The sequence below is a fragment of the Mus caroli genome, chromosome 15 (assembly GCF_900094665.2).
Source record: "Mus caroli chromosome 15, CAROLI_EIJ_v1.1, whole genome shotgun sequence".
Lineage (NCBI taxonomy): Eukaryota > Metazoa > Chordata > Mammalia > Rodentia > Muridae > Mus > Mus caroli.
This window is the reverse complement of record NC_034584.1, coordinates 3,524,131-3,545,630: the sequence shown is the minus strand read 5'-3', so window position 1 is coordinate 3,545,630 and position 21,500 is coordinate 3,524,131.

The following is a 21,500-nucleotide window of genomic DNA, read 5'->3' as shown; positions in this document are numbered from 1 at the left end:
AAAAACTAAGCCACTGTTTGAAAATCAATTAGCATACATTTTTATTTTTCCTGACATGATTGGGAGTCAATAAAAGAAAGAGTAGTGTGTAGAGAAGACAGACTCAGCTGTTCTGTATCATGACTTAAGCCATAGGTCTTGAAAACAGTCATATATATATATATATATATATATATATATATATATATATACACACATTTACATATATGTATACACATATATACATATGCGCGTGCGTGTTTGTGTGTGTGTGTGTGTGTGTGTGAAACTGAGACAAGGAATGGTGTGTTCAGATCAAGTATTCTTGGTTTTCTCTTCTACTCTGGTCTTTCAGCAATTCAAGTGGAATTCTACCAGAGCAGGCAGTTGACCTCACAGGGCAGCAGCTGGTCATGTCTCAACAAGACTCTGAAAAAAGAACACAGACCCTGAGGCCCTCTGTATTAAGCAAAAATTCAATATTTTCTGTGTGCTTCCTTGCCAAATATCCTTTACAAATTCAGATTTCTGTGTTCAAATCCCAGCTCCAGCATGGATGAGCAGGGTTGCCTTTTAGATAATCTAGATGCTCCAGCCATGCCTCTGTTTCCTCATATGTCAAATGAGGACTACACCACCTCCTTACAGGACTATTATAAGTTGCTAAGCCTTGTCCTAAACAAGAATCCATTGTTTAGTGCCTCTATTAACTTGGTAATTTGAAGAAAGAATCCTCATAAAGGTTAAGTAGGAATGTTGCCAAGGCAGAAATCGAAATTTGACTTCTATGTCTTAACCTTTTCCTTGATGACTCCTCCTGAACTCACCTTTCCTGGAAACTAGTCCATTCTTCTTTCTGGACCCAGTTCTTTACTAAATTATCTGGACCAATTCAGAATTTCTGGAAATGTGGCCAAGCAAGCTGCATTCCCATTGGTTCTCTGACTACTCTGACTGTTGCCAGGACCCAACAACTCAGACAAATCTCTGCAGTAACTGCCATTGCGCATGCCCAGCTAGCTTTTGCTGCTTGCCCCTCATCCTGCAAGTGCCCCAAATCTATCTTGTTACATGTTTTCGCCACCTTGGCTGCACACCCCTCTTGTGCACGACCTGGGAAGACTGTGACAGCTCACAGTGTGGCTCTCATCTTTCCAGTCCTTGTGGAACAATGGTTTATGGAATTCGTGGCCAATTTTGCTTCAGTCTGTCAGGGGAACGGTAGAGGGGTAGGAGAGGCAGAGGGTTGAGAAGCATGTCTCTTCCAGACACGAGATCTACCACATACAAAGATGCAACATTGTCTCCCCAGGGAATCTCAGGCTGTGCTGGGGTCAGTTCTGCCACATCAGATAACACAAAGCAGAGAAGATGAGCCCAGAAGGGCAGAAACCCAAGTAAATGTTTGGGGTAGATGGTTGTGCACAATGGATTCCTTCTAGAGAAGGATGGTATCGTTTTCAACTTGCTTTCATTTTATCCAGCTATATAAATATTCACTAACCACCCCACTTGCATGGGTCCACCAAAAAAACTTTAAACAGATGCTCTTGAGGCTGTGAAGACGAAAGCTTAGTGTGCTACCCTCCAGGCAAGCAACTTTCCTGCTTTTCTTATCATTATTTAGTTTTTGACCTAACTTTCTCCTTAAGCTAGCCTTAAATCTCTGGTTATGTAAACAGCTGAAGACCATCTAATTCCCTAGTGGGTGTCAAAGATCCGTATGGAATGGAGAAAGGAGATGAGGGAGTGGAAAAGAATAGAAGGAAAAATAAGCATTAATTATTAAACACTTAGAAGGGTTTAGGAATCACATACAACTTGGCACTTCTCTTGCACAAAGCTCTGTCTCCATTACAGGCCAGGAAAGCCAAGCTTCTCACCATAGCAAATTTGCTTAATTGTGTTTTCTCTCTCCTAATGTGGAAAGGATTTCAAAGCATACTTCTTGTGTGTGGCCTACCTTTGCTCTGCCTGGGAATGCACAATGAACTGATAGAATGTCTTGTTTCAAAGGGGACTCATACCACTTAACTAAAGGCCTTATGCAAACGTTTATAATATGCAAATAAGGTATCCCCTACTCCGGGTCCTTGAATGTTTTTATAACAGGACAAAGACACCATTCTCAGCTTTATTTTGCTTACTGGGCTTGGTACAAAGAAGTTCAGGACTTGGGTCACAAACAAGAGCTAGGGTAATACAAATAATGTTTTGATGTGCCCTGCCCTATGTCTGAATTCATTTTGTTTTGCTGCAAGAAAATAGTTGAGGCTAATATTGCTTAATATCTTAAAAGCATCTAAGATGCGTTTTCTTTATGGATAGAGGCTGAAAGTCCAAGATCAGGCAGCGGCATTGGAGGACCTCTGGAGTATAGCATGATTACATGGAAGGTGGGTGGCCATGTCTGAGACAGGTGAGCAGCGGCTATGGAAGAATTCCTGTGGTCAGGGAGGAAGCAGGAGAGGAGAGCAGGCTTGCTTTCTTAGATCCAGCTCCTTTGTTGGGAGTTAACCCAGCCCTGTGAGAACATACTACTCCCATCCAAGGATAGTGACCTATCATCTAAGCATCACTTCAATGTCCTACTACCTAAGCATTGTCACAACCAAGCTTCCAGTTCATGAACCTTGAGGGGAAACATTCAAATCATATCAGACTACAGTACCTTCCACCAGAGACTGGGCAAGCCCGGCAGTTTATCATACCTTTCAATTACATTGAATTTCGGAGCATGCTAAATGTTACAACGTATTATCACCCATGGGTTATGGTGGTAGGTATTCTGGTTTGGGGCTCAGAAATCCAGTCACTGCATCATCTGTTCCATCTTCATGCCACTCAGATGGGCACAGTGCAGGTGAGGGGTGTCCCATAGATGCTAAGAAGCCTGAAGCCAAATACTTCAAGATACTACCTAGTCCAACTTTCTCATTTTATAGATGAGAAAACATGCCCAGTGGTATGGTACATTGGTGACTAGACAGAAGTAAGGTCCTATGAGCCTTGGTTTAGGAACTACTACTTTGCTCTGTAATAGTTTACAAAGAATAGAGAAGACATGCAAGATGGTCTCTGTAGTCTTGATAACCTTCAGAGGGAGACACAGAGGAGATAGAAGGAAATGGCAAGCTACAGCCTTTGGGGCTGATGTAGGGGTCAGGGAGGTCTGAGGTGGAACTCGGACATGAGCTAGAACTTGGAACAGTTACTTGGATGACACACAGAAATGGGATTACAACCCATGTGGGAATATAACTTCCTCCACCCCAGGAAGATGGAGATGGTGATGGTGCCTGGTTTTGGATTGTGAAAGGACTGAAGGAGATAATACAGAGATCCTGGCACAGATGAGATGTTTAATAGATGCTGACTGTTATTAGAACTCGAGTGCAGACATCCAAGGATAGATGATGGGATAGACTGCCAAGAAGTCAGTCCTGAGGGGACCTGTCCTCAAGCCAGGCTTCCTCCCTGGCAGCTCCTTGTTTGCAACCCGGGGCCCTTTGCTGCCTAACTCTTGTCCTCTTCCTGCCCAACTAAAAGACAGATACAATGGTTTTAGTGCCCAGCTTCAAGCTCAGAACTCTATAGCAGAGTTGTAGGATATAGATGAGAAGTGAAATTGAAAAAAAAAAGGACTTGCATAAAGTATATCGATAAAGAAATGAGAATACAAAGGGAAAGATAACTATCTGTAAGTTTTTCTTCTGTTACCATAATGTTAGATTATGGTTTGTTTGTTTGTTTGTTTAAGCTTTGATTAAGTATTGGGAGTGTGATGTACGATCCCCAGTCATCACCCTTCCATGAAAGTTTGTAGAGCAGTGAGTGCAGGGCTGGGAGATGGGTTAGTCAATAAAGAGTTTGCCACACAAATGTGAGTTCAATCCCCGAGATCTGTGTAAAAATCCTGGGTTAGCAATGGGAGTTGGCAATCCTAGTACTGGAAGAGCAGAGACTGGTAGATTCCTAGGGCTGGCTGGGCAGCCAGACTAACAGAATGGCCAAACTCTGGGGAAATGGCAGAGACATTAGCTCACAAAACCAGAGTGGAGCCTATCTGGGGAAAGCAATGTAGGCTGGCTGTGGTGACATGTACAAAGAGGAATGTGTGCTCACACACATACATGCAGAAGAAAGCATACACACAAAAAAGGAAAAGAGAACAGCCCTCCCTTTTTTCTTCTCTTACCCAGGACCTTAGAGTCCTTAGGTAGCTACACACATTTGGGTTTTCCCTCCTTTATTAAAACTGTCCTATAGCAGCTGGTATAAATGACACTGTAATGACCAACTCTCTTCTCTGATGCTCTCCTGTGATATGATTTGTGGGATGTCCCCGAGTTAACAACAAACAAAAAAATCAAGTCATATTCAATGTCATACCCACGAGGAACACATTGCCTCACATTCCCAGTCCCTGAACGCCGGCCATAAATCTCCACTGCAGAATAACTGGAACCTCTCTTTTGGCTAAACTGAGAAGACAATTTGCTCTCTTTTTAACGCCAGAGTTTCAGTTTTCCTTTGGGGGCTCTATTTATCTCCTTATAAAACAGGTCCAGAAAGGACAGAAATCTTGGAGTTTTCTCAAGACAATATTTGTTTTGCAGAATGTCTCCCTGAGACTGGCAACCCAGCAGCCAGAGCCCCAGAAGTCAGCAGCCTGAGGCCCTGACACTGCATCTCAAGCCCCTGTCTTGGTTACAGGGAAATTATGGTCTTTACTTCGCCTTTCTGAATACTGGCTCTGACCCTCTGGAGATGCAAACAGTGTGTTCTGTCTTTCCCAATACTGCCACATCTCCCACTTAAAGCTTTTAAATACTTGACTTATACATTTCTGTATACCCTCAATAGACCATCACGATCTGATTTAATCCCAAAGAAAACTGACATTAAAACAGAGCTTTTCCGAGCAATAATAATCTCATTCTTGATAAATTATTCTATTCTCACCACCTTTGAGACATATGAGAGCTTTTATGCAATAAAGAAGCCATTTGCTGCTGAATATTTTAATTCATGTTTCCATATTTTCCTCATTTTTAATGCAAGGGCCATTGACGGCATTGTAAGGGGATGTCTTTTAAAAGTAGATTTACAACAAGCTCTGTGAGGGAAATGGATGGCCGGCTGCATCTTTGCAGAGCTGAGTTGCTGAAAGGAACAGGGCCGAGATGCTCGTATTCACATTTATGTGCATGAGCATAAACTTTGTGGAGAAAGACAGTGGATAACCTGCCGTGATGCAAGAGACCTGGCTTCAATTTGGGCTCCTTCTTTTGACTTCCCACACCTATTTAGTTACCACTGGGTCTCACATGCTTTGTATGAGATGCAGGAGATGGAAGAGCAGATGTTTGTGAAGTCATAATGACTGTTGAGGAAAAATCGGGAGTTCCAATTTACCTGAAAAGAAGTCGTTCTGGAAGCAGCATATACTAAGGCTCAAACAGAACGACTTTTGCCAAAGTGTGACTCCTTGGGGCTTCTGCATTTCCCTTCTTAGAACCAGCTATTTGGATGGATGTCTTTCAACAGAGAAGCCACTGTGATGGGTAGCTTTGGCCTGAATATATGGCAGCAGAGCCTAGAAGGGGTAATAGCCTCAGAATCAAAATCCCCATCTATCTCCTTAGGCCTGTGATTTTAATTCATCAGGCTTTTGAGATGGAAAGCCACCTTAAGAAGTCTCCCTGGATGGCAGTTCTGATATGCTTCCTCAAGAAGAGTCTCTGTAACAGTGGAATTGTGGGATTTTGCTTCAGTCATACATACTTGCAAGGCACAAAAACTCTGTGCCTCGAATGCACTGAGAGGCCCTTCTGGGAAGGGAAGCCAGTTCTTCAGGGGTGTTTTACTGATGTTCCTTTGATTAAATGCACCATGCCCTTTGCAGATGTTAGTATTCTCCATCTGGGGCAGACGTCCGTATCAGAGAGTCTGGCTGGCTTGAAGCACACTCTGGTTAGGATAAGCCATCAACATGCTAACTGCAGAGGCTGAGAAACAGGTGTCTGTCTAGTTTTCATTCTAGAAAGGTGAGCTCCCTTTAGCCTAGAGATGTTGCCCTAACCCATTCTACAGAGGACATTTAAATCTCTCAGCTTCCTTCCAAGCACCTGAAAATTGAAAACAAACAAAAGAGGGAAAGAGCAAGCCAGCTTGAGGATGAATTAGTGGAAATCCAGGCTGGAGAAAAGAATTCCAGGCATTGCCCTCCCATGCAGCCATCCCGTGGGCTCTCCCCTGGGTGACAATGGAGACCTCTTATAGGGAATGGGATAGAAAGAAGGGAGCAAGGACTTGGAGGAGACAAAAGAGAATCTGTTTTATATGTTCTAGCCTCGAGGTTTCAAAAATCAAACAAAGCTTCTATAGCCAGAAAGGCCACCTAGTGCAATCTTGCTGCTTCCCATTTTACATCTCACGAGCTTATCTAAGCCTATAAGAGTTCCTGTTAAACAGAATTGTCATTAAACTGTGGCTCAGATGGAGAAACTGAACCTTGGGGTGTTGAAAGGTATGGAAAGTTCACATCTGCTCCATGAGAGAGCTGGGCCCAAGGCTGGAAAAGACAGGTACCCACGTGGACTAAGTCTCTATACCATCAGACAGCTCAAAACGCCCCAAGGGCTCAGATTACAGTCTGGGGAGCAGAGGATCCGGATGGGTCCATGCCATATTCCTCAGTGCCATTTTCAAGATAGCGTGGGAACTCGCACCACAAGAAAACAGATGAATGTGTGTGGCTGGGAAATTAGACTCCGAGTTAGTGTGACTTAGTAGGCATGGCATCCTGGTGAGTATAGCTTTTCTTAAGAGATTAGCCTCGTTTGGATGTCACCTCAAACATGTCCCAGTCTGGGCTTCAATAGCACAGGGGTAAAACAAGCCAAGCCTTGGAGCTGCTTCAGAAAGATACATGAATCAAATGTGCAATCGAGAGCATGCTCAGTTAGTCTGCATAGCAAGTAAATACTGGCTGTTCTTACAGTAGAAGGGTTTGGTGATAAATCTCTGCCGTCCAGCTCCCACCCTCCTCATTGCCTGCTTCCCACAAGCACAGAGAGTTGATACATTTAGAATCTAGGAACCATAAGAATGCTAGTGTACTCGCAAGAGCCTAGGTAAGAAAAGGTCACTAAAGGACAGACTTAAATCTTTCCTCCTCAGAAGAAGGAAAGTATTGCGACACCCAGGATAGACACTTCTAATGCTTATCAAAGCAAGATGTTGGAATCATTTGATCTCCCTGTACCCATAGTTAAGAAAGAACACTGTCTAGGAAAGAGGACACCTCCCCCACTGCCTCAGGACACCCCACAGTAGGTTCAAGCACTGATGGTCTAGCTGAAAACTTAGCTGGACTGCATGGGCGAACAGGGAGCCAGGTACGGCCTGTCTCAAATGTCAGGTGGACTGGAGTATCACAGAGTATAGGGACAAGATTGGAGAATCCCCCCCCCTCTCTTGTAGTGGCTGAGGAGGGGCATGGCCATTGAAGGTCAGAGAGCAAGAGGAACCTAGAGGGCTGCCCCTGGCTTCTGGAGTAGGGATTCCTCTAGCTCTGTTGACTCGTCTTTGGGAGAGGTGGCTTTCTAGATTTGGTGTATCTCCTACAAGGTGTTTCTTGAACATCAAGTCAAGATAACCAATGGTTAGCAACTTTTCTCATGGCAAAGGTAGCCAAAGGATTGCTGAAGGGAGCATTTGGGTTGCTTTGAGGTATCGTGTTGTGGGTAGGGGTGGGGGTTCATCTTGGAGAGAACGAAGAAGAGAGGGAATTTGGGAGACAGACCTTGGAAAGACCTCTCTCTTTTATTCCTGTTTCTCTAGTAGGGATCACATGCTGCAGACAGCCTGGACCATAAGGCTCTGAGCAGAGCAAGGGAACGTGGGGCCCTGGGCATTACTGCAGGAATGATTATGTTCCACACCGGAAGAGGCTCTGTACCACAACAGGGAGTCAAGTTAGTCAAGAACTTGGAACGATTGGCCAGTGAATTAATTAATTAATTAATGTCATTAATTACGGCAGCTTCATTTGTACTCTCTTGTTCTACTCTCTCTGTTTACTTTGGATTGCCACTTGGGTCAAGTGTGAAGTTGTTGTTCTCACCCCCTTAGTGCAGAATCCAAGAGCACATCTGTGGCCGGGACAAAGTCATCAAATGACCAGATGTGTAACGTGGGGCCAAGTGAACCCAACAGCTAAAGACACACAGTCTGGCAACAATCTTCTGTAATTTGAAGCTTGTTTTTTTTTTTTCTTTGACAGGAAAGCTTTTGTATTAAATTTGGTTGATACGGTTTTGTTTTATTAAGCTTCATTCAAAAAATATCATTTCAATCTCCATGAATATCTCTAATGGAAATATATAGATATATACCCCAAGAGATGTGTACAAGAATGCTCACTGTCATACTACTCGAAAAGGCCAACACACTGGGGTTTCTCTTGTATAGCTTCAAAATCCTTTGGGCTCCCTTTTGCTGTAGCAACTTACTTCGGACAGTACAGCTTCTTGGGCTTAGAATACTTCAGGAAACCTCAAGCACCTTGGAGAGTTTATGCTTTCTGCCATGTCCTTGACAGGAACTGACAGACAACCGATAAACAATGTTTTCACCTCTTGATCTCCCTGATGGGCCATTCAGGAGCACATTGCCTCAGTCCCCTCAGAAAATGCCGGTAGCCACGCAGCCACTTCTTATTTTTGCAACTCTTTCCATTCCATTCTTTCTGCTCAGATCCCATGACGTCTAGGAAAACCTTCCCGCATGGACTGTCAGCAGGCACAGTTGTCTCTCAAGCTCTCCTATGAGAAAAACCCTAAAGAAAGAAAGCTCAGATTTGGAAACATAGCAAAATGAGGAGGTACAATGTAGAATAGTCTTAGGAAGAAATGTTGTGCTCAACTGTTCTAAATATGGATGAAGCTATAAATATAAAGTGAAATCAAAGAGTCCAAGATAGCAGATAAAGAAGAGAACCATAAAATGCTGTGGATATAGTGGGCCGTTCAACACATCAACTCCCATTGGTTGTGGTTGGCTACTCAAGATCAAACAGTGAAACTTTCTGCATCAAAGAGGAAAGGGACTCAAAGCTACATCCTTGGCAAGGAGCTAATGGCAGTCGATGGCTTCTGAATAAAGGAGAGTCATTATACTTTAGGGACAGGGACAGTGGTAGGTGTCTCATGTCCCAGTTGGTAGCCATACATCTATGCACATATGGGAAACACTAATTAGACTCAGGGGGTTAGGTATAAATAACAAGGAAAAAAAGAAGATATGAAATAGGGAAGGAAATGGGCTGGGTGTACTAGGGAAGCAACAGTAGACAGTTATGATCAAACTCCATTGAATAAGTATATGCAAAATTTAACAAATCAATAAAAAGTGTTACTTTTCAAGAGTCAGATATTAAAGATTATGTACCTGGGATGGAAACTATGGCTTAGCAGTATAAGTTTACTGCTTGTACAGACAACTTGGGTTCAGTTTCTAAGACCCATGTGGTGGCTCACAACTATCTATACGTCTCTATAACTCTATAACTCAGAGGATCTAACCCCTCCTTGATCTCTGTATGCTCTGCATGTGTAGACATACACTTGGCACACTCACATCTACATATAATTAAATAGATAAGTTAAAAAATAAAGGTTATACACTCTACATTCCATTATGAGAAGTTCATGGTCAGCTAAATCTGGATAAGAAAATGGTTGTCCTTGGAAAGAGGAAGACAGTAGTGATTGGTAGGTATGAACTTTACAGAGGAGTTTTGTGCATATTGTTAATATTCTATTTGTTGAATTGGACATTGCTAAGTCATGTTCACTTTTAATAATTCCTTGAGTTAACCTTTTCAATTTGATCAGTTGTGTTGTGCTTGGAATAAACATGTTTTTAAATGAATTTAAAAAACAAAACAAAACAACCCCACAAGTTATGATGACCAATTCACTTGCCTTGTTCAATAACAATATATGAGTTTGTTTCAGGGAGACTACCATTTATACCCATGGTCTATAATAAGAAACACCAACTTCAGATCTCTAGACAGGAAGTTAAAGGAATAAAGATGGCTCCAAGGACATTATGTTTCTAAACAGGGCTGATTGTCCACAGCTGCAGTCAACTGGTACTGATAAAGTGACACTGCAGAAAACCGAAGCAAATGAGGAAATGAGAGAAAGAAAGAGGAAGGGAGACAGGTAGAGAGAATGAAAAGGAGGAAGAAAAGGGAAAAGAAGGTAGATAAAAGGCAGGTTTGTGAGGTTTGGAATCGCCAGTGGTGTAAGTGATGCCACAATGGGCGGATGTTCTTAAGGTCCCAGGTGTCACTTAGTAGGAGACAGCACATCTGTGTATTTTATCAACCCTGCAAGAAGCCCAGCATGCCAGATGCTCAAGCCAAGCACTGCCCTGTATAAAAGTAGTTCCAGGGTGTCCTGATCTTGGAATTTTTTGAGAAAAGCCAGAAATCTGGATTTTGCTGGTGAAAATTCCTGTCTTAAAATATGTTGACATGTTCAAAAATTTTAAACACTTAAAAATTGAGAGGGGAAAAAAACATTTCAGTAAACTAGATCTGGCTCTCAAAATGCTGGCTTTGCTCTCTGGTCGTCACTTCAAACAGGAAGGTCTCCCAGCCTGAAAACTGGAGCGAAGTTTAGCAGCATTGCATCTCCTTTGCATGACTGTGAGACACAAAGAAATGAGCCTTCCCTGAGGATTGGAAACCTGAGTCTAGTCCTGTTTTACTGTTGAAATTATTTAACTGGACCTCAGTTTCCCCATCTGTATGGGGAAACCTTGTAAAAGAGCTCCTATGGCAGAACTTCAGGATTATGTGATGAACGTGGGTGAGAGACTATCCTTGGGTATTGGACAAACTTTACAACATGGTGGATATGGTCAGCAGCTCTGGGTCTACATAGAGTCAGCTGCCTTAGAATTCATTCCCTTCGCTGCCCCCACCCCAGCCCCATCTCTCTTCTCTCAATTCATCAAACAGAAGCATGATCTTTGGTCCAGAAGGGAAGTCCTCCCTTAAGCTTCATAGTCTTTAGAAGCCCTGATTTTTGAGGGGCCACCAGTTCAGTTCTCTGAACTTTGCATAGAAAAAGGACCCCAGTCCTGACTGTTGGCTAGCCCCAGGCTTGTGTTGCCTTTGTTACCAAGAATGTCATTCAATGTCACTTCCTCCTAGGAGTTCCTACCTCATAGGAAACATCAACTGTTTCAAAAGCTAACTATGCCTCTGGCACAAAGTGTCAGAAGAAGTTAATGACACTGTCCTGTGACTTACCAAGGCTCTAGTCACAGGCGCTGGATGGCCATCTGCCCAGAGGTTTGTGAACATTTGCTCTTATGTCTCTTTGTATTTAATTTGGCCTTCTTCCCTCTGTTATTTCAGAGATCCATCCAGAGTTAATATTTCTTCAAAATTCAGACAGGTTTGGACATGCAGATTCTGATCTAATCCAAATCTGTGGGCTCAGGAATGCTCCCAGGACGATGTTATGCATTTTGCTGAACACCAGGAGGAGAGTCAGTTTTGAACACCCAGCCAGGCAGTTAGGTAGCTTAATCTATGCTGTTCACTTATTTTAAAATATTATGCACATATTCTCTGAAGAGTGAGGGTAGGTAACTAGTTATCAGAATCTAAGGCAAAGGAATTTTTTTCCTTTTTTTGATTTTTAAATTTTTCCTCATAAATCTTATATTTATTTTGGTTATGGACTCAAATATATAAAATTTTGGATTAAACTCATTTTGTTTTTTTGTTTGTTTGTTTGTTTGTGACAGATCTGACTTTATAGCCCTGAATAACCTAGAACTTGTTTGGCCTAGGCAGACCTTGAATATATGACTTTTCTGCCTCAAACTCCCAAATGGTAGGGTTCTAGGTGAGTCCCCATGCCCAATTACCTTATTTATCTTGATTGCTGCATTTTCTTTTCAGAGACCTTTAATTTCTGCCCTTAAAGCCAGTGTGCTTTCCTTGTCCTGCCTACAGCTACTGTGCTCAGTCAAATGAGGACACCAATGGCAGCCAGGGGATGGACCAAAGGCAGCCACGGGATGGACCAGTGACAGCCACGGGATGAACCAATGTCAGCTGCCAGATGCACTTACAAATTGTTTTTGATCACTCCCACTCCAGTCTAACTTAAAATGAGGCTCTTCTCACAAAAGTGGAGGTTGTGGGGTAGAAAACAAACACACAGAACCAACAAACACAACCACTGAGCTAGAAATCCAAAACCTAGGCAAGGTTGGCTTTATTCTCGGTGCACTCAGGTAGCTGGCTCCATGCATTACTACACTTCTCAGAGATTACCCATTTTGGGTATGAAAATAGGGATAGGCACATTTTTCTTTTACAAATGGTCTCTAATGAGTTATAATAAAAGTATTTAAGTACTGAATTCTTGGTGACAAATAAAAAAAAAATCATCGAAAGAAACTTGTCTGAGCTCACTGTCTTGGTTATTAGGTAAACAAGCTGGGACTCCGCACGGCTATATCAAGATTCCCCAATCAGAGTCATAGAAGACCCCTTGCTCTTAGACCCCAGCAATGGGACATTTCCTGGGGAGCCCCATACCTTTTGCCTTTACAAAGTACTTTCTCTCTAATATCCTCATCAGAAACCTACTCAATCCTCACTTCACAGACATTCATCCAAATCAAAGTCTTATTTTATTGATTAACTGGTTGATTGATTCCTTAAGAAGTGTCTCATGTAGCCCAGGCTGATCTCAAACTTATTTAGCCAGGGCTGGCCTTGAGGTCCCGATATTCTCGCCTCCACCTTCCAAGTGCTGGGATTACAGGCATGTGGCACCATGCCTGACTCTCAAAGTCAGCGTCTTCCCTGGCCCATCTGAAGAGGCCTAGCCGATGCCTGTGTCTACCTGCCAAAGAATTTGGGAGAATGATGGATCTTCTCTCTGGAGACACAGAACCAAAAGCACCTAAATGTAAAGGTGTTGAGCCTCAGGAGAGTACTGGGGCAGTTCTGGGGAGCTACATGGTTCAGCAAGCACCTGTTGTAACAGGCAGAGGTAGCAGGCTCAGACAGCAGCTGTTAAAAGAACCAGGACAGGGGGATAAAGGCACACATGGAACATTCTCTAGCCTTTCTCAAAATCTCACACTTGCAGTCATTCTTTGGCCTGTGCCTCCTGGTTGAGCCATTCCAAGCAAGGACTGTGAGAATTAAAACTGAGATTGTCCCTCAACTGTCACCATCACTCACTGAGACCCTCCTCGTTCCTTAGTGTAGTTGCTTAGGACTAACAAGACAGCTCTGGCCTGTGGGAAGCTCTATGGACTCATTAAGTCTGGAAATGCTTGGGAAATGCATCTGCAAAGGCTCCTGGCCAACTGTCATCATTATCATCAGCCTACAGACACTCTCCCAGAAGGCAAAATATTGCAAGGTCTGAAATCCTGGCCCTGGCCCAGCCCTTCATTCCGACCTACCTCAAAATCAATGTCTTCTTAGTTTCTTTCTTATGAATTCTTCATGACCCAGGATTCAAGCGCCAGCACAGGGTAGGGCGCTGCAAAAGGAAGCCATGTATCCCCCTGGCGGGCCTCTTCCTGTGAACTGATCTTGAGCTCGCTAGCTGAAGCTTTCTGTGAAGACAGCCCTGGGTTAAAATTCAGAAGTTTTTGTTTGTTGTGGTTAATACAGGCTTCTCACGCCTTGTTTAAGGTTATACACTCACTCACACACACACACACACACACACACACACACACACCCCTCACACACAAAAGCATGTACTTCTCCACCCGAATAGTTGTTATGCCCCCTTTTTGTTCTAGTGTGAACAAATGAGTCTGTAGAGCTTCCCACAGGCCAGAGCTGCCGTGGTAGGCCAGGACCCATTACATTGGAAGCAGGAAGATCTACTGTCCTTTCTTCCTTCTTCCACCTCTCTCTTTCCCCTCCTCTTTCCTCTCTCTTGTCTGTCTCTACTTGTCTTTCTCTGCCTTGTCCAATTCCATTTCTGTTTCTTCCATCTTTAGCGTTGTACAATGTTTCTCTCTGACTCCTAATCCCACTGCTTCTCCTGTTATCATCTGAATCTGACTCTTCAGTGTTCTCTTCTTAGCTATGCAGATTGCAAGGCTTAGGGTTCTAGACACTGAAGCACCTTACGAGGCACCTCGTGAACCAGCTTTTCTGGATAACTTAGCAGGATTCCAAATACAACTGCAATCAGAACACTGCACTTCAGCTCCTGCCAAGAGAGTGAGCGGGGACAGAAATCTGTCTTATGCTTCTCTTTCCATGCCATGTGCCCTGGGCCAAGGCCCTACTTAGGGAAGGAAAGAGCATGCTTCTATTGTTCAATGACTAACCATAGCTCGGTGTGAGTAGCCAATTAAGCAGGTATAGGTAGGTCTTCCATAACTGCTTCTTGGACCACACCCACACAGACCAAATGTACTGGTTTATTGTTTGGTTTTTGAGAGAAGATCTGTTTATGTATCCCAGGGTGGTTTTGAACCTAAACTCATCCTCCAATCTTGGTCACCCAAGGCCTGGGATTTCAGGTAGGCACCACCAAGTCCAACTTGGCTCAGACTATTTAAACCAACATCTCAGACTGAATCTTTCATGCTCTGCTCCCCAATTTCCTATTAAGGGCAAGTTGGTGGGCTCCAGCATGCCATTCTGAGACCATGCCTTCCCATTTCTTCATTAATTAGTTGGCTTCTATACAGAAACAGCAGAATAAGCAATGGTTCTAAGGATAAAGTTATAATTGCCTATTAGATCGACTGCAGTTGATTAAAAGATTACGTTTTGGATATTCTTCTCCCTGTACTACTACTTCAACATAAAAGCAATAATCCTAAACTAGACTTTTTTTTTTTTGGAAGGTTCATCTAACTCCAAGGAGGCTAGTGTTCAAAGAATAACAGGTTTAATGGGGGGGGGGGGGGGGGGGGGGGGGGGGGGGGGGGGGGGGGGAGGAAGAGATCATGGAAACATCTCCAGGATGCTGAAAGACCTGTTTACATGAAGTTCTCAGAAACTTTAGAAGGTGCCAACGTTGCTTCTTTGTTTAACCTAGTTTCATTCCAAAACCTTGGGCAGTTAAATCTTTAGAACTATTCTTAGTTTACGAGACTTAATGCAGCTTGTCTCCTGCCTCGTGGATAGGGCCAAGAAAAGAGAGAGAGAGAGAGAGGAAAAAAAAAACAACCTGAAACATTATTTTGTCTAATGTGGTAAACAGGTAAGAGCTGGAGGGAGATAGGAAGAAGGTTGGCATGTGAACAACTTTGATGTGCTTTTAGCCAGATGTCACGAACCCCTTTGTTTTGCGTGTCCAACTCAAAAAACCCTTTCCTGAAGTGTTTCCCTATCATGGTCATTGTGCTAGACAATGCACGACTGGCTCAACTGCAAACTCCTCTCTGGTGCCTAGGTTTACTTTGATTTTAGGACTTTTTCTTAATTAATAATCAAAAATGACAACAGAAGAGAGGGGGAAACCCCCCACATTTTCCTGAAAGAGAAAACATAAACAAAGGTTGGGGGAATGATGATGCAGGCAGTCAGGTTGGGCTAGAAGAGAAAGAGGATTCAGAGGGAAAAGGCAGAGGGGCAGGCTGTAGAAACAGAAGATGTTAATGGAACCTTGTTAAGGAGGTGACATGTCAAAGGCACTGATGTGACAGCAAGGACAGAGTCTCTGTGTCCCACAGACTTGTCTGTCAGAATGGAGCGCTGGTTGCCGAAGGCTAACAAAGAGACACAATGGATGGAGAAGAACCCAGCTACCTGTCATTTCTCCATGAGGCTATTTATCTATAGTTTTTTGACTACCTCGCCAGGGCAACTCTTCTCAGGGGTCAGCACAGGAAACAGAAACACTCCGGGTATTTCCAGTTGATAGAGATGAGGTGGAAGTTATCAGGGAAGCTGCCAACAGAATGTAGACTTCAAGGCATAACTGTCTATCATTATCTAGAGCGGGAGGTCACTGCTGCAATTGTAGCCAGGGGTCTCTGTTGCTTCACCCCATGAACCAGAAACTGAGGCAGCTCCACCCAAACCCACATCTGCTACACTCGTACGCCAAGTCGCCACAGCCATGGATGCCTCTGCCTGCCCTGCCTCATACTGCCCCTGGCTCAACTGTATCTGCACATTATAGCTGGGACAAAGCCTGAAGAAGTCACCTTAGGATCCTAAAATCTCCAAAGAGACACCCAATCACATGATGCATTACATGATAACCTGAAGGTGGGCAGACCTTTGGACAAGTTACTTCCCTCTGAGCTGAAGTGGTTCACCCTGGAGCTACCGTCAGAAAGAGACAACCCCAGCAAGTCTTTCCTGTGTCCCTCCCCAGCTTCAGACTTACCACCCTTATTTGAAACTCACTAACTTTCTCATCAATAGACTAGCAAATACATCATCCTATATTTTATTATTAAATGAATCTATGTTATTCTTTCTCAGACTGCACATTTTATAAACTTACAACAAAAAGCAACCAAGCCAAAAAAAATGGAATAAATAGACATTAGTCGCAGTATGGGCCCAGTTATTATATTATTGTCTCAAATTCCTAAGTCCCATTGACTTTGTGAAGGCCTGAATGGCCAGTGGGGCCTGGGTGAGCACTTACCACCCTTTCCAGCAGGCAGTAACTCCTTCCAGGGTTCACTCCCCAGTTGCTCTAGACTGTTCTGTCTATGAGAAACACTGTGAAGTAAATGGATTTAAGCAACAGAAGAGACATTTCTCACAGAGTTGGAGGCCCAGAATTAGGGAGCCAGCATGACAAAGGGCCTGCTAAGGGTCTCCTTGAAGACTGCAAGTTGTTGTCTGGCTATGTGGAAAGGAGAGACTGAAAGCTTTTTGTGTAGCTTTGAGATGTCGAGAATCCCATTCATAGGGCTTTGCCCTGGGGAGGGAACATTGCCAATGTCAAGCTCCTCATACATCACAGTGGGGCTAAGGAGGCAAACCCAGTAATCTGAAAGGATATGTAAAGTTAGCTGGTCCCTAGTACCAACACACACAGACACACATACACACACACACACACAGACACACACACAGACACACACACACAGACACACACACAGACAGACACACATGCACACACAGACACACATATACATACACATAGACACACACAGACACACACACACACAGAGACACATACACACAGACACACACACATACACACAGAGACACATACACACACACACACACATACACACACACAGATACACACACACAGACACATACACATACTCACACACAGATACACATGCACACAGACACACACAGAGACCCTTATACACACACATACACAGACACACACACAGACACACACACATAAACACACACATACACACACAGACACACAGACACACACATACACAGACACACACAGGTGTACACACACACATACACACACAGACACACATACACACACACACAGATACACATGCACACAGACACACACAGAGACCCTTATACACACACATACACAGACACACATACACAGACATACACATACACACACACACAGATACACACAGAGACCCTTATACACACACAGACACACACAGAGATACACACGCACACAGACACACACAGAGACCCTTATCCACACACATACACAGACACACACAGATACACATGCACACAGACACACACAGAGACCCTTATCCACACACATACACAGACACACACAGAGATCCATACATATACACACAGACACAGACACATTATCACACTTAAAGATATCCTCGGTGCCATTTTTCTATCCTCAGAAGCACAGGCTTGGGAAAAAAAAGGGAAATTACACCTGGTTCCAAAACAAAAGTGAAGACACAATCAGAGCAGCTGACTTCAAGAACGAGTCTGGTTGCCAGAGGATTGGCTCATCGTGGAACATCTGCACACACTTGGCCATTCATTGCCTTGTGCTGTGGCTTGGAGAATGTCACCCTAGATTGATGAAGATCAGCGTCCCATGAAAAGATCTGCACTGGCCTGCTGGTGTTTCTCAGATCAGCTAATGACTAAGTTGATATTATGAAACTTTATCAAACTACATCAATGCTGTAAACAGTCTGAACATACTCTTCTCCGATCCTTCCTTTAATTGACACAGACTCTTTTCATTGGCCTGATGTGTGTGAGTCAGTGCGACATTCTTTCACAGGATGAGGAAAGAAGAGAGAGAACTTGCTTGGGCGGCAAGAGAGGAGGATGGGACTGTTTTCTGCTGGAGAAGGTTCTGGGACAGAAGGTGTTGGTCCCAGGATCTGATTTTTAGGGGAGTGGTACAAGGAGGGCTTCATTGGTATTCTTGGCGCCTTGAAATAATACAGTGGACATCTGCACCTGAGGCAAAGTCCAGACACATTGATTCCTATCTATCCAATCTAGGTAGTTGATATACTAGTGCAGAAGCCTAGTTCCTATTGGAGATGGACTTGTGGAGACAGTCATGCTGAAGGTTCTTGACTTCTAAGAATCAATAACTCTAGGCCACGGTAAGCTGTCACTCACTTGGGTTTGGTAAGAGGATTTTGTCTTCAAGGAAAAGACTTGTAGTTTGGTGGAGGAGAAAGCCACATGGTCATGTTAAGGGCAGGCCGTGAAACAGCTCAACCAGGTCCTGGGACTTCCCAGCTAGGCAGCCTGTGTTTCCTGTCTCTTCTTCCCCTGACAGTGCTTCTCATCTGTTCTCCCAGCAAAGGCCCAAGAGAACCACTTGGTGTCCTCTTTCACTTGGTTTCCGCTCAAGTTTTGCACTTCTTTCAGGGCTGTCTGTAGGAGGCATTCATCCCCTTGCCAAAAAAGAAGCACGGCTCCCTGGGAGAAAGTAAGCCCAGTGCCAGGAAAGCTCAACATGGAAAGAGGACCCTTCTTTTGAGAACTTTCTCCCATGGCAACCCAATGGTGATGAGCCTGTATTTCTGCTCCCAGCTAGTTCCTCTGGCACCGCTGGCTGACGTAGCATTGCCCTGAATTATTTATCAGCTCCAGCAGAGAAACAAAAGCAAGAGTCTTTCTGTCTCCCCCCAGAACTTACTGTGCTACTCTTTGACCCCTGGGAAATCTGAGAGTTTCCCATGAGCCACCTGAACTCTCCAAGTCACTTTGGGTAGGGACAGGAAAGGGTTCCCCCAACTTCTACTTGAAGACTGCTGGAATTCTGCTGAGTGCCTGCATCAGTCTCCTTGTTCCTTTGTCTTTTTTTTTAAACTTAGAATTTCTTCTTCTTCTTCTTCTTCTTCTTCTTCTTCTTCTTCTTCTTCTTATTATTATTATTATTATTATTATTATTATATTTTCTTTATTTAGATTTCAAATGTAATCCCCTTTCCTGGTTTCCCTCCCTCCCGGAAACACCCATCACATCCTCCCTCCTTCTGTATCTATGAGGGTGCTCCTCCACCCACCCACTTCTACCTCCCCTCCCTCAATTCCCCTACACTGGTGCATCTATTGAGCCTTCATAGGACCAAGGACCTCTCCTTCCATTGATGCATGACAAGGCCATCCTCTGCTACTTATGCAGCTGGAGCCATGTGTACTCCTTTGTTGATGGCTTAGTCCCTGGGAGTTCTGGGGGGTCTGGTTGGTTGATATTGTTGTTTTTTCTATGGGGTTGCAAACCCCTTCAACTCCTTCAGTCTCTCCTCTAACTCCTCTTATTAGGGACTCCACACTCAGTTCAATGTTTGGCTGCAAACATCTACCTCTGTATTTGTAAGGCTCTGGCAGGGTCTCTCAGGAGACAGTCATAACAGGCTCTTTTCAGCATGTACTTCTTGGCATCCACAATAGTGTCTGGGTTTGGTAACTGTATATGGGATGAATCCCCATGTAGGGCAGTCTCTGGATGGCCTTTCAGTCTCTGCTCTACACTTTATCTCCATATTTGCTCCTGTGAGTATTTGGTTCTCCTTCTAAGAAGGACCAAAGCACCCACATTGTGGTCTGTTCCTTCGTCTTACTCTTTGCTCTTCTCTCACTGTTTGATAGAAAGACGGGCAGAGCTCCAGTTGGATAATCTTCATAATTGGAAGGTACCAGACAAATTTTTCACGCAGCCTCCACTGCGCCTCAGCTGACAAGCTCCGTACATCTGGTCCCAGGCAGCCTGGATTCACATAGGAACATAAATGGAACTGTCACTGTCTTCTCACTGTCACTGAGTTTAAGCCACTATAAACCTCATGCCCTTGACTTTCAATCCAAGATCTCCGGATCTTACTTCTCCAGTGAAGTAAAACTTATCAGCTAGGACAGTGGTTCTCAACCTTCTTAATATTGCAACCCTTTTATACAGTTCCTCATGATGGAGTGACCCCCAAGCGCATTATTTCATTGCTAGTCCGTAACTGTAATTTTGCTACTGTTATGAATTGTAATGTAAATATCTGCTTTTCGTGACATCCAATTTGGACCCCTCCCCAGCCCAAAGGGATCACACCCCACAGGTTGAGAACTACTGAGCTAGAAGTTCCACCTTCTTCTCTGCATCAGAACATCTATTATCTCCCATTAACTTCCTCCTTCCCCTTGCCCACTGGAAGGACCGTTTCTCTTAAGGAACTGACATCGCTATCTCTGTATCCTGGATCCCCTCCGCCAAACACCCTGCTCCTTCATAAATACTCTATTAGTACCTTTATCACTGCTGTGGTGAAGCATCATGCGGAAGTCACTTTGGGAAGGAAAGGGTTATTCTGGATCACAGTTTGAAGTGACGCAGTCCATCACTGCAGGGAAACTTAGGAGCAAAAGTGGAGTGATTGATCACACTGTGCCCACAGGAAGCAGAGGTGAGACATGGTGCTTAAGCTGTTTTCCCTTTGTTATTCAGTGTATGAATCAGCACATAGGAGGGGGTTACCCATATTTGGGGGGAGGGATTCCCGACCTCATTGACCTGATCTAGAAACTCCCTCATAGACAGGCCCAGAGTTTTGTCTCCTAGCTGGTTCTGGAGCCTATCGTCAGGTTGACAGTATCACATCACATCAGCTGTCTTCCATAGGTGGTACAGCTTACTAAGCAGGGAACTAGTGGCCTGGGGATAAATCCCACCTACCACTCCTTTGAACCTGGGGCTGCCCACAGCAGTTAGGAGATATTGGAAACCTCTGTCAATCAGAGCTATAGCAGTTCCCCAAGTATGCCACTAACATATGTATGTTACCATTGTTTGGTTTAGGGACCCTGGGACAAGGGACTGAGGGGCATATTTTATATATCAAAGCAGACCTCAACTCTGGGTTCTCTAGCATCCCTCAGTCCCTACCTGGAATACTCTGCCTCCAGCTTTGAACTTTCTAGTTCAGGGGCTGGGCTGCCTTTCCCCCAGAGGCAGGATCCTCCCTATATAATCCAGACATTTTGGGCTCTTCCCTTCCCTTCCCTTCCCTTCCCTTCCCTTCCCTTCCCTTCCCTTCCCTTCCCT